The sequence below is a fragment of the Canis lupus genome, chromosome Y (assembly GCF_048164855.1).
Source record: "Canis lupus baileyi chromosome Y, mCanLup2.hap1, whole genome shotgun sequence".
In the NCBI taxonomy this organism is placed as follows: Eukaryota; Metazoa; Chordata; class Mammalia; order Carnivora; family Canidae; genus Canis; species Canis lupus.
This window is the reverse complement of record NC_132877.1, coordinates 8,124,714-8,141,934: the sequence shown is the minus strand read 5'-3', so window position 1 is coordinate 8,141,934 and position 17,221 is coordinate 8,124,714. Positions and strand designations below refer to the sequence as shown.

At 41.8% G+C, this 17,221-nt stretch overlaps 1 long non-coding RNA gene across 5 annotated transcripts in view; it reads right to left on the bottom strand.

Annotated features, from left to right (window-relative positions):
* Positions 1–17,221, bottom strand: part of LOC140629071 (uncharacterized) — a 92,836-nt gene that overhangs the window by 46,887 nt on the left and 28,728 nt on the right. The window contains exon 5 of one of the 5 annotated variants that reach the window (XR_012026936.1): positions 10–17,186. The exons of the other annotated variants lie outside the window; for them this stretch is intronic. This is a non-coding gene — a long non-coding RNA (uncharacterized lncRNA). Of the gene's footprint in view, positions 1–9; positions 17,187–17,221 lie in introns of those variants that run through there. 5 annotated transcript variants of the gene reach the window in all.

Here is a 17,221-nt window from a genome sequence, read left to right as displayed (position 1 = left end):
TTAGACATGACAGCAGTGGGAGGGGAGACTTTAATGATGCTTACTCAGCTGCATCCAGGGGCCTTTCTGCAGCTTTCTTATAGTGTATCAAAAAGTGTCCAAGTGATTGAAATTCCTGTGCACAGTTAACTTTTGCCTCTCTCTAACTACTTAACTACTAGCCTAACTAGTACTTTCTGGCTGTCGTCCAGATTGAATTAATTTGCAGGTAAAAGGGTTTTCTATATTTATTCTAACACCAAAATCAATTCCTTCTTCCTGTTCCGCTATTCATCCCATGTCTGTCTCTCTTGTTCCCTTCTGTCTCGCTCTCTCTGCCTCTGTCTTTCTCTTGCATGCCTGTATGTGTTTCTCTCTCTCTCTCTCTCTCTTTTTATCAAATGTCTTACATCCATGATCTGCAGAAGACAGCAAGGTACCTCTTATGGTCTGCTGTTTCTATGATCCTCTGTACTGGGATCTGTGCACCTTTTTACTGTTAAAATAAAAGATGATTGGAGTGAGAGGGTAGAGTCAGTTCCTTTTCCTGCCAATCCAAGCTCTCTCTTAAATGTAGCCTATGAAGGGACAGAAGAGACCACCCTTCTCCTGATTAGAAGACCTATTTTCAGCACCCAGACGTCACAATAAAGTTTTCTTTACACACACACACACACGTGCATACACATACTTAAAATATTGGCAAAATTCAAATTCAACCAAACCTTCATGACCATCTGCTTACGAGTTCAGAAAGACTTCTTTTGCAATAGAAGCATACTCAGCCATTTTATACTTGCAAACACTCACCACTGGACATGGTAGAAGTTTGAGAGATCCAAAAGGGTGGGGAAACTCATTAGTTGCCTATTGAATTCAAAATACTACCGGCATTTGTCCCAGAAGTGCAGACTGAGGAGTTGGGTTTCCTCCCATGTGTCAGCACCATATAGCATGCTCATTGTTAAGACTGGAAATAGTCACAGGGTAACCTATTTTTTTTCCTGAATGATTGATTAAATGAACCAATCCATGGAGAGAGATTCCTTGTTCATTGCTAAGAAGACTTCATATTTTTAGTATGTCCCTATCTGATTCTCCCCCTGTTTGACCTATACGGTCAATGCAATATTAATCATAGTCCCAGTAAGTTATTTTGTGGATATTGACAAACTGATACTAAAGTTCATATGGAGAGGCAAAAGACTAAGAATATCAAATACACTACTGGAAGACTGGCACTACCTGATTTCAAGATTCACTGCAATGAGTGACGTAATCAAGACATGGGGTATTGGTGAAAGAATAGACAGTCAATAGAACAGTATAGAGGGCCCACTGATCTCTGAAAATGGAGCAAAGGCAACACATGGGGCAAAGATAATTCTTTTCAACATATGGGCTGGAGTAACTGAACATCCACATGCAAAGAAAGAATCTTGACACAGACTTCACACCCTTCACAAAAATTAACTCAAAATGGATCACAGGGGTACCTAGGTGGCTCAGTCAGTTAAGTGTCTGACTCTTGGTTTTGGCTCAGGTCATGATCTTGGGGGTTGTGAGATCAAGCCCTGAGTGGGGACTGGTGCTCCGCAGGAAGTCTGCTAGAATATTGTCTCCCTTTGCCCTTCCTCCCTCAAATACATACATACATACATACATACATAAAATTTTTAGATTATTTATTCATTCATTTATTCATGAGAGAGACAGAGACACAGAGGGCCTCCTTGCAGGGAGCCCAATGTGGGGCTTGATCTCTGGATCAGGGATCATGCCATGAGCCAAAGCAGACGCTCAACTGCTGAGCCACCCAGTCATCCCTAAATAAATAAGTCTTAAAAATAAATGGATCACATATCTAAATGTAAAATACAAAACTATACAATGCCTAGAAAATAACACGGAAAGCCTAGGTGATCTGGGGTATGTCAATGAACTTTTAGAAACAAAATTATAGACAATGTCCATGAAAGAACTAACTGGTAATGTCAACTTCATTGAAATAAAAAACTTGTACTGTGAAAGGCAATGTCAAAAGAGAGACAGACAGACAGACAGACAGAGAGAAGAAAATCTACAGAGTGGCAGAAACTATTTGTAAAAGATTTGTTCACAAAGGATTATAAGAAGCTCTTAAAACTCTTAAAAATCAGCAATCTGATTAAAGAATGGGCCAAAGAGACCTCATCATAGCAGATATACAGATGGTAAGTAAGCACAACAAATGGTGCTCCAGAGTATATGTTTACTAGGGATTTGGAAATTAAAACAACAGTGAGATACCAGTATAAACCTATTAGAATGCCCAACAGTGACAATACCAAACACTTGTGAGGATGGGGAGCAATAGGAATGCTCATTCCTTATTGTTAGGGACTCAAAAAGGTACAACCATGTAAGAAGACAGTTTGATGGTGTCTTATGAAACTAAACATGCTTTTACATATGACCCCCAATCATGTTTCTTGATATGTATCCAAAGGAATTGAAAATTCATGTCCACACAAAAACCATCATATGGATATTTGTGGCTGCTTTAGTGATAATTGCCAAGACTTGGAAGCAACTAAGATGTCCTTCAGCAGGTGAAGAGATAAACTAAATGAGCCAATCTGGAAAGACAATATACTGTATGTTTCCAGCTTTATGACATCCTGGAAAAGGAAATTTAAAAATGCACTGGAGATAGTAAAATCACCAGTGGCTTCCAGGAGTTTGGGGAAAAGGGAGCAATAAATAGAACAGAGAATTTCAGGGTAATGAAGCTATTCTGTATGATACCATACTCGCAAATACGTGTCATTGTACATTTACCAATTCATAGGATGTTCAGCACCAAAAGTGAACTCCAATGTAAACTATGGATTTGTAATGTAAATTACTACCTGTAGAGGTGTCAATATAGATCATCTATTATGACAAAAGTACCACCCGGTTTTGTTGTGAGCTTATATTTGCATGGGGGCAGGGGAAGAGATTTTGTTCTTTTTCTTTTTTTATTGGAGTTCAATTTGCCAACATATACCATAACACCCAGTGTTCATCCAGCCAAGTGCCCCACTCACTGCCTGTCACCCAGCCATCCCAAACCCTCGTCCACCTCCCTTTCCACTACCCTTTGATCGCTTCCCAGAGTTAGGTGTCTCTCATGTTTTGTCACCCTCACTGATATTTTCACTCATTTTCTCTCCTTTCCCTTTATTCCCTTTCACTAATATTTATATTCCCCAATGAATGAGGCCATATAATGTTTGTCCTTCTCCAATTGACTTATTTCACTCAGCATAATACCCTCCAGTTCCATCCATGTCGAAGCAAATGATGGGTATTTGTTGTTTCTAATGGCTGAGTAATATTCCATTATAGACATAGACTACATCTTCTTTATCCATTCATCTCTTGATGAACACTGAGGCCCCTTCCACAGTTTGGTCATGGTGGACATTGCTGCTAGAAACATCGGGGTGCAGGTGTCCCGGCAATTCACTGCATCTGTACCTTTGGGGTAAATCCCTAGCCCTGCAATTGCTGGGTCGTAGGGCAGATCTATTTGTAACTCTTGAGGAACCTCCACACAGTTTTCCAGAGTGGCTTGCACCAGTTCACATTCCCACCAACAGTGTAAGAGGGTTCCCCTTTCAAGGAGTCAATCCCATTTACAATTGCACCCAAAATCATAAGATATCTAGGAATAATCCTAACCAAAGAGGTAAACGATCTATACCCTAAAAACTATAGAACACTTCTGAAAGAAATTGAGGAAGACACAAAGAGATGGAAAATTATTCCATGCTCATGAATTGGAAGAATTAATATTGTGTAAATGTCAATGCCACCCAGGACAATTTACACGTTTTTGCAATCCCTATCAAAATACCATGGACTTTCTTCAGAGAGTTGGAAGAAATAATCTCAGGATTTTTGTGGAATCAGAAAAGACCATGAATAGCCAAGGAAATATTAAAAGAGAAAAGCATAGGTGGGGGCGTCACAATGTCAGATTTCAGGTTGTACTACAAAGCCGTGGTCATCAAGACAGTGTGGTACTGGCACAAAAACAGACACATAGATCAATGGAACAGAACAAACCAGAGAAACCAGTGGACCCTCAACAGTATGGTGAACTAATATTCAACAAAACAGAAGGACTATTCACTGGAATAGTCTGGAAAAAAGTCTCTTCAATAAATGTTGCTGGGAAAAATGGACAGCCATGTGTGGAATAATTAAACTGGATTTCTCCTTCTTCATTCTTCTACACCATACAGAAAGATAAACTCAAAATGGATGAAAGATCTAAATGTGAGACAAGAATTCATCAGAATCCTAGAGGAGAACACAGGTAACACCCTTTTTGAACTCGGTCACAGCAACTTCTTGCAAGATACGTCCATGAAGGCAAAGGAAACCAAAGCAAAAATGAACTACTGGGACTTCATCAAGATAAGAAGCTTCTGCACAGCCATGAAACAGTCAACGAAACTAAAAGACAACCTACAGAATGGGAGAAGATATTTAGAAATGACCTATCAGATAAAGGACTAGTATCCAAGATATATAAAGAATTTACTAAACTCAACAGCAAAGAAACAAACAATCCAATCACGATATGGTCCAAAGACATGAACAGAAATCTCACAAAGGAAGACACAGAGATGGCCAGGAAGCACACGAGAAAATGCTCCGCATCACTGGCCATCTGAGAAATACAAATCAAAACCGCAATAAGATATCTCCTCACACCAGCTAGAATGGGGAAAATCAACAAGGCAGGAAACCACAATTGTTGGAAAGGATGTGGAGAAAGGGGAACCCTCTTGCAGTGTTGATGGGAATGTGAACTGGTCCAGCCACTCTGGAAAACTGTCTGGAGGTTTCTCAAAGAGTTAAAATAGATCTGCCCTACGTCCCAACAATTGCACTGCTGGGGATTTACCCCAAAGATACAGATGCCATGAAACACTGGGACACCTGCACTCCGTTGTTTCTAGCAGCAATGTCCACAATAACGAAAGTGTGGAAGTAGCCTCGGTGTCCATGGAAAGATGAATGGATAAAGAAGATGTGGTTTATGTATACAATGGAATATTACTCAGCCATTACAAATGACTAATACCCACCATTTGCTTCAATGTGGATGAAACTGGAGGGTACTATGCTGAGTGAAATAAGTCAATAGGAGAAGGACAAACATTATATGGTCTCATTCATTTGGGGAATATAAAAAATAGTCAAAGGGAATAAAGGAGAAAGGAGAAAAAATAAGTGGGAAATATAAGAAAAGGAGACAGAACATGAAAGACTCCTAACTCTGGGAAACGAACTAGGGATGGTGGAAGGGGAGGTGGGCGGTGAGTGGGGGTGATTGGGTGACAGGCACTGTGGTGGGCACTTGACAGGATGAGCGCTGGGTGTTCTTCTACATGTTGACAAATTGAACACCAATAAAAAATAAATTTATTAAAAAAATACCATGGACTTTCTTCAGAGAGTTGGAAGAAATCATCTTAAGATTTGTGTGGAAGGGATCCCTGGGTGGCGCAGCAGTTTAGCGCCTGCCTTTGGCCCAGGGCAAGATCCTGGAGACCCGGGATCGAATCCCACGTCAGGCTCCCGGTGCATGGAGCCTGCTTCTCCCTCTGCCTGTGTCTCTGCCTCTCTCTCTCTCTGTGATGACTATCATAAAAAAAAGAAAAAAAAAAAAAAAAGATTTGTGTGGAATCAGATAGGACCCTGAATATGGTGAACTAATTCAACATTCAATAATATGGATTTTTCAAAAAGTAAACCATAGCTGGGTGCATCACAATGCCAGATTTCAGGTTGTACTACAAAGCTGTGGTCATCAAGACAGTGTGGTACTGGCACAAAAGCAGATAAATAGATCAATGGAACAGAATAGAGAATCCAGAAGCAGACCCTCAACTTTATGGTCAACTAATATTTTACAAAGGAGGAAACACTATCCACTGGATAAAAGACAGTCTCTTCAACTAATGGTGCTGGGAAAATTGGACATCCATATGCAGAAGAATTAAACAGGACCATTCTCTTACACTAGACAAAAATATGAACTCAAAATGGATGAAAGTTCTAAATGTGAGACAAGATTCCATCAAAATCCTAGAGGAGAACACAGGCAATACCCTTTGTGAACCCGGCCACAGTAACTTCCTACAAGATACACGATGAAGGCAAGAGAAACAAAAGCAAAAATGGACTATTGGGACTTCATCAAGATAAGAAGCTTTTGCACAGCAAAAGAAAAAGTCCAGAAAACTAAAAGACAATCTACAGAATGGGAGAAGATATTTGCAAATGATGTATCAGATAAAGGTCTAGTTTCCAAGATCTATAAAGAACTTATTCAACTCAACAGCAAAGAAACAAACAATCCAATCATGAAATGGGTAAAAAAACGAACAGAAATCTCACAAAGGAAGACACAGACATGGCCAACAAGCACATGAGAAAATGCTCCACATTACTTGCCATCAGGGAAATACCAATCAAACCCACAATGAGATGCCACCTCACACCGGTGAGAATGGGGAAAATTAACGAGGCAGGAAACCACAAATGTCTGAGAGGATGTGGAGAACGAGGAACCCTCATGCACTGCTAGTGGGAATGTGAACTGGTGCAGCCACTCTGGAAAACTGTGTGGAGGTTCCTCAAAGAGTTAAAAATAGACCTGCCGTACGACCCAGGAATTGCACTGGTGGGGATTTATTCCAAAGATAGAGACGCAGTGAAAGGCCGGGACACCTGCACCCCTATGTTTCTAGCAGCAATGTCCACAATAGCAAAACTGTGGCAGGAGCCTCCATGTCCATCAAAAGATGAACGGATAAAGAAGTGGTTTATGTATATAATGGAATATTTTTCAGCCATTAGAAATGACTAATACCCACCATTTGCTTCAACGTGGATGCAACTGGAGGGTATTATGCTGAGTGAAATAAGTCAATTGTAGAAGGAAAAACATTATATGTTCTCATATATTTGGGGAATATAAATAATAGTGAATGGGAATAGAAGGTGAGAAGAAATGGTTAGGAAATATCAGAAAGGGAGACAGAATATACAGACTCTTAACTCTGGGAAATGAACTAGGGGTGGTGGAAGGGGAGGAGGGCGGGGCGAGGTGAATGGGTGACGGGCATTGAGGGGAGCACTTAACAGGATGAGCAGTAGGTGTTATTCTGTATGTTGGAAAATTGAACACCAATAAAAAATAAATTTATTATTAAAAAAAAGAAATGACTAGTACCATTTGCTTCGACATGGATGGAACTGGAGGGTGTTATGCTGAGTGAAGTAAGTCAATCGGAGAAGGACAAACATTATATGTTCTCATTTATTTGGGGAATATAAATAATAGTGAAAGGGAATGAAGGGAAGGGAGAAGAAATGGGTAGGAAATAACAGAAAGGGAGACAGAACATACAGACTTCTAACTCTGGAAACAAACTAGGGGTGGTGGAAGGGGAGGAGGGCGGGGGCATGGGGGTGATGGGCACTGAGGGGGGCACTTGACAGGATGAGCACTGGGTGTTATTCTGTATGTTGGCAAATTGAACACCAATAAAAAATAAATTATTAAAAAAAAATAAATGACTGATACCCAGCATTTGCTTCGACATGGATGGAACTGGAGGGTATTATGCTGAGTGAAATAAGTCAATCGGAGACGGACAAACATTATATGGTCTCATTCATTTGGGGAATATAAATAATAGTGAAATGGAATAAAGCGGAAAGGAGAAAAAGTGAGTGGGAAATATTCAGGGAGGGAGATAGAACATGAAAGACTCCTAATTCTGGGAAACAAGTAGTGGTGGAAAGGGAGGTGGGCGGGGGGTGGAGGTGACTGGGTGACAGGCACTGAGTTGGGCACTGATGGGATGACCACTGGGTGTTATGCTCTATGTTGGCAAATTGTACTCCAATAAAAAAATAAAATAAAACAAATTTTAAAAATCATCACCATAATTTTTATGAAATTATGAAATTCAAAAATGAAAACAAACAAAAAAAGCACTGTGACTCAAGGTGATCTGTGAACAGGGCCTAGCTGACCACAGCAATGAAATGTGACAACTAAGAGGAGTAAAGAAACCTGACAATCTCTTCAGCCTTCAGTGACTCTATAGGGCAGCCCCAGTGGCGCAGCGGTTTGGCGCTGCCTGCAGCACAGGGTGTGATCCTGGAGAACTGGGATCCAGTCCACGTCAGGCTCCCTGCATGGAGCCTGCTTCTCCTTCTGCCTGTATCTCTGCCTCTCTCTCTCTCTCTGTGTTTCTATGTATAAATAAATAAAATCTTAAAAAAAGAAAAAAGAAAGAGGCAAACTACTAAACTTGGAGAACGGAGACCTGTACGTTTGAAGCCTCTGTAGCAAATAGGACGTGCAGTGTAGAAGATGGCAAAGTACAGTTGTCAGTGGGGTCATGTTTTGTCACTTTGTGAAACATTCTCTAGTTGAAATTAAAACATCCTAGATGTTCTTTAAGAGACAACTTTTACATTTCCGTAAAAGTGTGTCAGCTTTCCCTTTAGTATCGTGACACCACAGACACCAGGGTTCTCATATACCAGTAAGTGGCTTGTGGGGCAGGGAAGTGTGAAGTAGAAAAGTGGCCCTGTGTCCTGTCAGTGGATTCTGAGAAGTCACCACTGTGAACTGGCAACCTGAATGGGCTGATGTGCCTGAAAAGTGAAAGAATATGAGTGTAGCAAGGGCAGAGCCAAAATCCATGGCCTCTCTACATACATAGAAAATGCGGGCACCAGGGAAGCATCCCAGTACATGAAAGACCCTACTAAAATTGTGCATTTTCTTTGGGTCCCTTGGGGAATGCGGACATAGTTTGGCAGTAACATAGTGCTGACACACACATGCTGAATAGGCCTCAAGCCCAGAGTGCTGATACCGTCACCCCTTGCTGCTGTATTCCTGAACTTTGTGTGACATAACCTATTACCAGATCCAAGATTTTGCTGGCTCTTAAGCTTTCTTACCAGTCCTGGTTATAACCTATCCATGTACCCAGTGCTGCTTTTCTGTCCACCCCTTCGTGGCAGCCCACACGTTTTCCCAATGCAGCTCACATCTGATGTCCCATCCGCTCTCACACTTGCTGCTGGACTTGCTTCAACCTTCTTCAAAGACTCAGTCACACATACAATTTGGTACTGGACTATGATAACATACTCATGTAGGGCTTATGTGACTTGTTCCCATTTTACCATCACAAGCTGGAGGAAAGGATCATGGTGTGCAAGATGCCCTACAATTTCCTGATGAAAACATACTGCTGCTGCTGGGAGCTCACATCATGGCTCTCTGCATCATGTGTTTACTTAGGGCACAGCAAACTATTTATGTACCCATTGGGGTTTCTCCAGTGAGCCTGGCTGAAACCCCTACTAGATTTCTAGCAGAGTATCTTTCTGCTCCCAAAGCTCTGGCAACTAGTTTGATGTGATCTGAATTCTGGAAAAATGGGCTAAGATAAGAGTTTGTAGACTCTCAATAGGGGAAATAGTAAAAAAGCAGCAGTAGCAGGGTGAACAACACTTAAAAAATTCAATTCAACTTCCACAATCTATGAGAAGCATCTTTATTTAAGAAATCAAATAAATAGATGGGGTAAAAAAAACTATGTCAGCAACTTCACACAAGGGTCTTCTTGGAATGACCTGCTCAAGTTATTCAGGGTGGAACAAAACTGAGCGCTTGCAATTAGCACAGAAAATGTCTGGTTATAGTACGTGTTTTTAAGTCGACATTTAGTAGCTTATGGTAAGATATCACTTGTTATAGGAGACCACTCCCTATCCCCTTGCTGTACAGCCTAAAAAAGCCAAGAATACAAATGGTAATGTAAACTTTTTTTTTTTTGCTTATAATTCCAGAATGCCAACTTTTTCCTAATAGAACTATCAACAGGTTCACTTAACTTTCAGTTTACTGTCTGAGGGAAAGGCAGTATAAGAACATAACCTGTCACTTTGGTTCCAGCTTCCCATTTTATAAACATGAATCCAGGATTCTACAAATTTAGCAGAATCAGTATTCCCAGTCTGACAGAGGTGGGCTTTGTGGCATTTGGCACTGCAAAGGCTCCTTACTTCGGCTTCTTGGGAAGTGTTATATCTACTGCCTATGTGGTTTTATAACAGTATTTCTAGATGTCTAGAAGCCCATGTACATGCTATCAAGTTCATTTCCTGTGGCAGAAACTGTTAGGTTTAAATCTGTCTAGCAAAATCTTGACAATGACATTTGGTTCTGGATCGTGACATCAAGATCAAGCTAACAATGAGTAAAGTCAAAAGCTCATTCTTGAGAGGAGGGGCAAGATGGCGGAAGAGTAGGGTCCCCAAATCACCTGTCCCCACCAAATTACCTAGATAACCTTCAAATCATCCTGAAAACCTACGAATTCGGCCTGAGATATAAAGAGACAACAGCTGGAATGCTACAGCGAGAAGAGTTCACGCTTCTATCAAGGTAGGAAGACAGGGAAAAAGAAATAAAGGAACAAAAGGCATCCAAGGGGAAGGGGCCCCGTGAGGAGCCAGGCTAAGGCCTGAGTGAGTGTCCCCAGGACAGGAAAGCTCGCTCCGGGAGAAGCAGGAACTGCACCAACCTTCCCGGGGGGGAAAGGGGCTCCCAGGGACACTAACAGACACCTGCGCCCAGGAGAGTGCCCCGAGCCCCTAAGGGCTGCAGCGCGCACGGCGGGACCCGGAGCAGCTCGGAGGGGCTCTGGCGGCGGCTCCGCGGAGGGGACTGCGGGGCGGGAGCAGCTGGGGGGGCGCTCCGGCGGAGGAAGAGGCTCTGTGCAGAGGGGACTGCGGGGCGGGAGCACCTCGGAGGGGCTCAGGAGGAGGTTCCCCGGAGGAGGTTCCCCGGAGGCGGTTCCCCAGAGGCGGCTGCGCGGCGGGGAGCGCGAATCCAACAGCACAGGCTCCGGAGCACAGGGCGCCGGGACACAGCCCAGGATCCGTCCTCCCACGGGACAGGCAGAGGCAGGGAGGGCCCAGGACAGCAAGGACGCTCCTGCCCCAGCTGAGCAGATCAGGGGCACCGCCCTGGAGCCTCCAAGCCCTGCAGGCTCAGAGCTCTGGAATTCCTGCGGGAGCTGAATCCAGGGCTCCAGAGCTGGCCCCGCCACTGATGTTGTTGCCCTGGAGCCTCACGGGGTAAACCACCCCCACTGAGCCCGGCACCAGGCAGGAGGCAGAGCAGCTCCCCCAAGTGCTAACACCTGAAAACAGCACAACAGGCCCCTCCCCCAAAGACCAGCTAGACAGACAAGTTCCAGGGGAAGTCAAGAGACTTTATACAGAATCAGAAGATACTCCCCCGTGTTTTTTTCTTTTTGATTTCTGATTGCTTCCCCCCCCCTTTTTTTTACTTTTCTTTCTTTTCTTCTTTTTTCCTTAGTTTTTTCTTTTTTCTTTTTCTCTTTTCTTTCCTTTTCTCTTTTTCTCCTTTTCCCAATACAACTTGTTTTTGGCCACTCTGCACTGAGCAAAATGACTAGAAGGAAAACCTCACCTCAAAAGAAAGAATCAGAAACAGTACTCTCTCCCACAGAGTTACAAAAACTGGGTTACAACTCAATGTCAGAAAGCCAATTCAGAAGCACTATTATACAGCTACTGGTGGCTCTACAAAAAAGCATAAAAGACTCAAGAGACTTCATGACAGCAGAATTTAGATCCAATCAGGCAGAATATAAAAATCAATTGAATTAGATGCAATCCAAACTAGAAGTCCTAACGAGGAGGGTTAACGAGGTGGAAGAATGAGTGACACAGAAGACAAGTTGATGGCAAAGAGGAGAACTGAGGAAAAAAGAGACAAACAGTTAAAAGGCCATGAAAACAGATTAAGGGAAATAAAACACCGCCTGAGGAAGAAAAACCTACGTTTAATTGGGGTTCCTGAGGGCGCAGAAAGGGACAGAGGGGCAGAATATGTGTTTGAACAAATCCTAGCTGAAAACTTTCCTAATCTGAGAAGGGAAACAGGCATTCAGATCCAGGAAATAAAGAGATCCCCCCCTAAAATCAATAAAAACCGTCCAACACCTCGACATTTAATAGTGAAGCTTGCAAATTCCAAAGATAAAGAGAACATCCTAAAAGCAGCAAGAGACAAGAAATCCCTGACTTTTATGGGGAGGAATATTAGGGTAACAACAGACCTCTCCACAGAGACCTGGCAGGCCAGAAACGGCTGGCAAGATATATTCAGGGTCCTCAATGAGAAACATGCAACCAAGAATACTTTATCCAGCAAGGCTCTCATTCAGAATAGAAGGAGAGATAAAGAGCTTCCAAGACAGGCAGGAACTGAAAGAATATGTGAACTCTAAACCAGCTCTGCAAGAAATTTTAAGGGGGACTCTTAAAATTCCCCTTTAAGAAGTTCAGTGCAACAATCCACAAAAACAGGGACTGAATAGATATCATGATGACACTAAACTCATATCTGTCAATAGTAACTCTGAACGTGAACGGGCTTAATGACCCCATCAAAAGGCACAGGGTTTCAGACTGGATAAAAAGCAGGACCAATCAATTTGCTGTCTACAAGAGACTTATTCTAGACAGAAGGACACTTACAAACTGAAAATAAAAGGTTGGAGAACCATTTGCCATTCAAATGGTCCTCAAAAGAAAGCAGGGGTAGCCATTATTAGATCAGATAAACTAAAATCTGCCCCGAAGACTGTAGTGAGAGATGAATAGGGACACTATCACATACTTAAAGGATCTATCCAACAAGAGGGCTTAACAATCCTAAATATATATGCCCTGAATGTGGTAGCTGCGAAATATTTAACCAAAAATAACCAAAGTGAAGAAATACTTAGATAATAATACACTTACACTACGTGACTTGAATCTAGCTCTTTCTATAATCGATAGGTCTTCGAAGCACATCTCCAAAGAAATGAGAGCTTTAAATGATACACTGAACCAGATGGATATCACAGAACTTTACATCCAAACTCAACTGAATACACTTTCTTCTCAAGTGCACATGGAACTTTCTCCACATACTGGGTCACAAATTGGGTCTGAACCGATACCAAAAGAATGGGATCGTCCCCTGCATATTCTCAGACCATAATGCCTTGAAATTAGAACTACATCACAACAAGAAGTTTGGAAGGACCTCAAACACTTGGAGGTTAAGGACCATCCTGCTAAAAGATGAAAGGGTCAACCAGGAAATTAAGGAAGAATTAAAAAGATTCATGGAAAGTAATGAGAATGAAGATACAAGCATTCAAAATCTTTGGGATGCAGCAAAAGCAGTCCTAAGGGGGAAATACATTGCACTACAAGCATCCATTCAAAACTGGAAAGAACTCAAATACAAAAGCTAACCTTACACATAAAGGAGCTACAGAGAAAACAGCAAATAGATCCTACACCCAGCAGAAGAGAGTTAATTAAGATTCGAGCAGAACTCAACGAAATCGAGACCAGAAGAACTGTGGAACAGATCAACAGAACCAGGAGTTGGTTCTTTGAAAGAATTAATAAGATAGATAAACCATTAGCCAGCCTTATTAAAAAGAAGAGACAGAAGACTCAAATTAATCAAATCATGAATGAGAAAGGAGAGATCACTACCAACACCAAGGAAATACAAACGATTTTAAAAACATATTATGAGCAGCTATACACCAATAAATTAGGCAATCTAGAAGAAATGGACGCATTCTGGAAAGCCACAAACTACCAAAACTGGAACAGGAAGAAATAGAAAACCTGAACAGGCCAATAACCAGGGAAGAAATTGAAGCAGTCATCAAAAACCTCCCAAGACACAAGAGTCCAGGGCCAGATGGCTTTCCAGGGGAATTCTATCAAACGTTTAAAGAAGAAATCATACCTATTCTACTGAAGCTGTTTGGAAAGATAGAAAGACATGGAGAACTTCCAATTTGTACTATGAGTCCAGCATCACCTTAATTCCAAAACCAGACAAAGACCCCACCAAAAAGGAGAATTACAGACCAATATCCCTGATGAACATGGTTGTAAAAATTCTCCACAAGATACTAGCCAATAGGATCCAACAGCACATTAAGAAAATTATTCACCATGACCATGTAGGATTTATCCCTGGGACACAAGGCTGGTTCAACACTGGTATAACAATCACTGTGATTCATCATATCAGCAAGAGAAAAACCAAGAACCATATGATCCTCTCATTGGATGCAGAGAAAGCATTTGACAAAATACAGCATCCATTCCTGATCAAAACTCTTCAGAGTGTAGGGATAGAGGGAACATTCCTCAACATCTTTTTTTTTTTTTTTTTAAGATTTATTTATTCATGATAGACACACAGAGAGAGAGGCAGAGACACAGGAGGAGGGAGAAGCAGGCTCCATGCCGCGAGCCCGACATGGGACTTGATCCCGGGACTCCAGGATCGCGCTCTGGGCCAAAGGCAGGCGCTAAACCACTGAGCCACCCAGGGATCCCCCATTCCTCAACATCTTAAAAGCCATCTACGAAAAGCCCACAGCGAGTATCATTCTCAATGGGGAAGCACTGGGAGCCTTTCCCCTAAGATCAGGAACAAGACGGGGATGTCCACTCTCACCATTGCTATTCAACATAGTATTGGAAGTCCTAGCCTCAGCAATCAGGCAACAAAAAGACATTAAAGGCATTCAAATTGGCAAAGAAGAAGTCAAACTCTCTCTCTTTGCGGATGACATGATACTCTACATAGAAAACCCAAAAGCCTCCACCCCAAGATTGCTAGAACTCATACAGCAATTTGGTAGCGTGGCAGGATACGAAATCAATGCCCTGAAATCAATGGCATTTCTATACACTAACAATGAGACTGAAGAAAGAGAAATTAAGGAGTCACCCAAAAGCATAAGATACCTAGGAATAAACCTCACCCAAGAGGTAAAGGATCTATACCCTAAAAACTATAGAACACTTCTGAGAGAAATTGAAGAACACACAAAGAGATGGAAAAATATTCCATGCTCATGGATTGGCAGAATTAATATTGTGAAAATGTCAATGTTACCCAGGGCAATTTACACGTTTAATTCAATCCCTATCAAAATACCATGGACTGGGATCCCTGGGTGGCGCAGCGGTTTGGCGCCTGCCTTTGGCCCAGGGCACGATCCTGGAGACCCGGGATCGAATCCCACATCGGGCTCCCGGTGCATGGAGCCTGCTTCTCCCTCTGCCTGTGTCTCTGCCTCTCTCTCTCTGACTGTCATAAATAAATAAAAATTAAAAAAAAAATACCATGGACTTTCTTCAGAGAGTTAGAACAAATTATTTTAAGATTTGTGTGGAATCAGAAAAGACCCCGAATAACCAGGGGAATTTTAAAAAAGAAAACCATATCTGGGGGCATCACTATGCTAGATTTCAGGTTGTACTACAAAGCTGTGGTCAAGACAGTGTGGTACTGGCACAAAAACAGACACATAGATCAATGGAACAGAATAGAGAATCCAGAAGTGGACCCTGAACTTTATGGTCAACTAATATTCGATAAAGGAGGAAAGAGTATCCATTGGAAGAAAGACAGTCTCTTCAATAAATGGTGCTGGGAAAATTGGACATCCACATGCAGAAGAATGAAACTAGACCACTCTCTTTCACCATACACAAAGATAAACTCAAAAGGGATGAAAGATCTAAATGTGAGTCAAGATTCCGTCAAAATCCTAGAGAACACAGGCAACACACTTTTTGAAATTGGCCACAGAAACTTCTTGCAAGATACATCCACGAAGGCAAAAGAAACACAAGCAAAAATGAACTATTGGGACTTCATCAAGATAAGGAGCTTTTGCACAGCAAAGGATACAGTCAACAAAACTAAAAGACAACCTACAGAATGGGAGAAGATATTTGCAAATGACGTATCAGATAAAGGGCTAGTTTCGAAGATCTATAAAGAACTTCTTAAACTCAATACCAAAGAAACAAACAATCCAATCATGAAATGGGCAAAAGACATGAAGAGAAATCTCACAGAGGAAGACATAGACATGGCCAACATGCACATGAGAAAATGCTCTGCATTACTAGCCATCAGGGAAATACAAATCAAAAGCACAATGAGATACCACCTCACACCAGTGAGAATGGGGAAAATTAACAAGACAGGAAACAACAAATGTTGGAGACGATCGGAGAAAAGGGAACCCTCTTACTCTGTTGGTGGGAATGTGAACTGGTGCCGCCACTATGGAAAACTGTGTGGAGGTTCCTCAAAGAGTTAAAAATAGACCTGCCCTACGACCCAGCAATTGCACTATTGGGGATTTACCCCAAAGATACAGATGCAATGAAACGCCGGGATACCTGCACCCCGATGTTTCTAGCAGCAATGTCCACAATAGCCAAACTGTGGAAGGAGCCTCGGTGTCCATCGAAAGATGAATGGATAAAGAAGATGTGGTTTATGTATACAATGGAATATTACTCAGCCATTAGAAGCGACAAATACCATTTGCTTCAACGTGGATGGAACTGGAGGGTATTATGCTGAGTGACGTAAGTCAATCGGAGGAGGACAAACAGTGTATTTTCTCATTCATTTGTGGAATATAAATAGTAGTGAAAGGAATATAAGGAAGGGAGAAGGAATGTGTGGGAAATATCAGAAAGGGAGACGAACATAAAGACTCCTAACTCTGGGAATCGAACTAGGGGTGGTGGAAGGGGAGGAGGGCGGGGGGTGGGGGTGAGTGGGTGACGGGCACTGAGGGGGGCACCTGACGGGATGAGCACTGGGTGTTATTCTGTATGTTGGTAAATTGAACACCAATAAAAATTATTTTATTAAAAAATAAAGCTCATTTTAAATTTTTAGAATAAAGGTATTTTCAAGGTTACAAAGAGTTTATAAGTAACACTATTCACAAGCAAATACTGATCTGTTGATAATCATAAGAAACCGAATGTTGTTTTGAAATATACAAGGAACTTCATTAGGTTTAGATAAATTTAGACTGTAAGTAAAACTTTTCCAGGGTACTTAATCAAGTTACTTACAACGTACACATTTTTGAGAATACCCCATTGTAGTGACATTGTGTATTTCCAGATTTTTCATTCAACTCAGAAGGTGTTTCTTCCCAAGAAACTGAACTTTTCAGTATAATGCGCTTGATCGATTAGGAGAATTGGGTTCATAAAATGG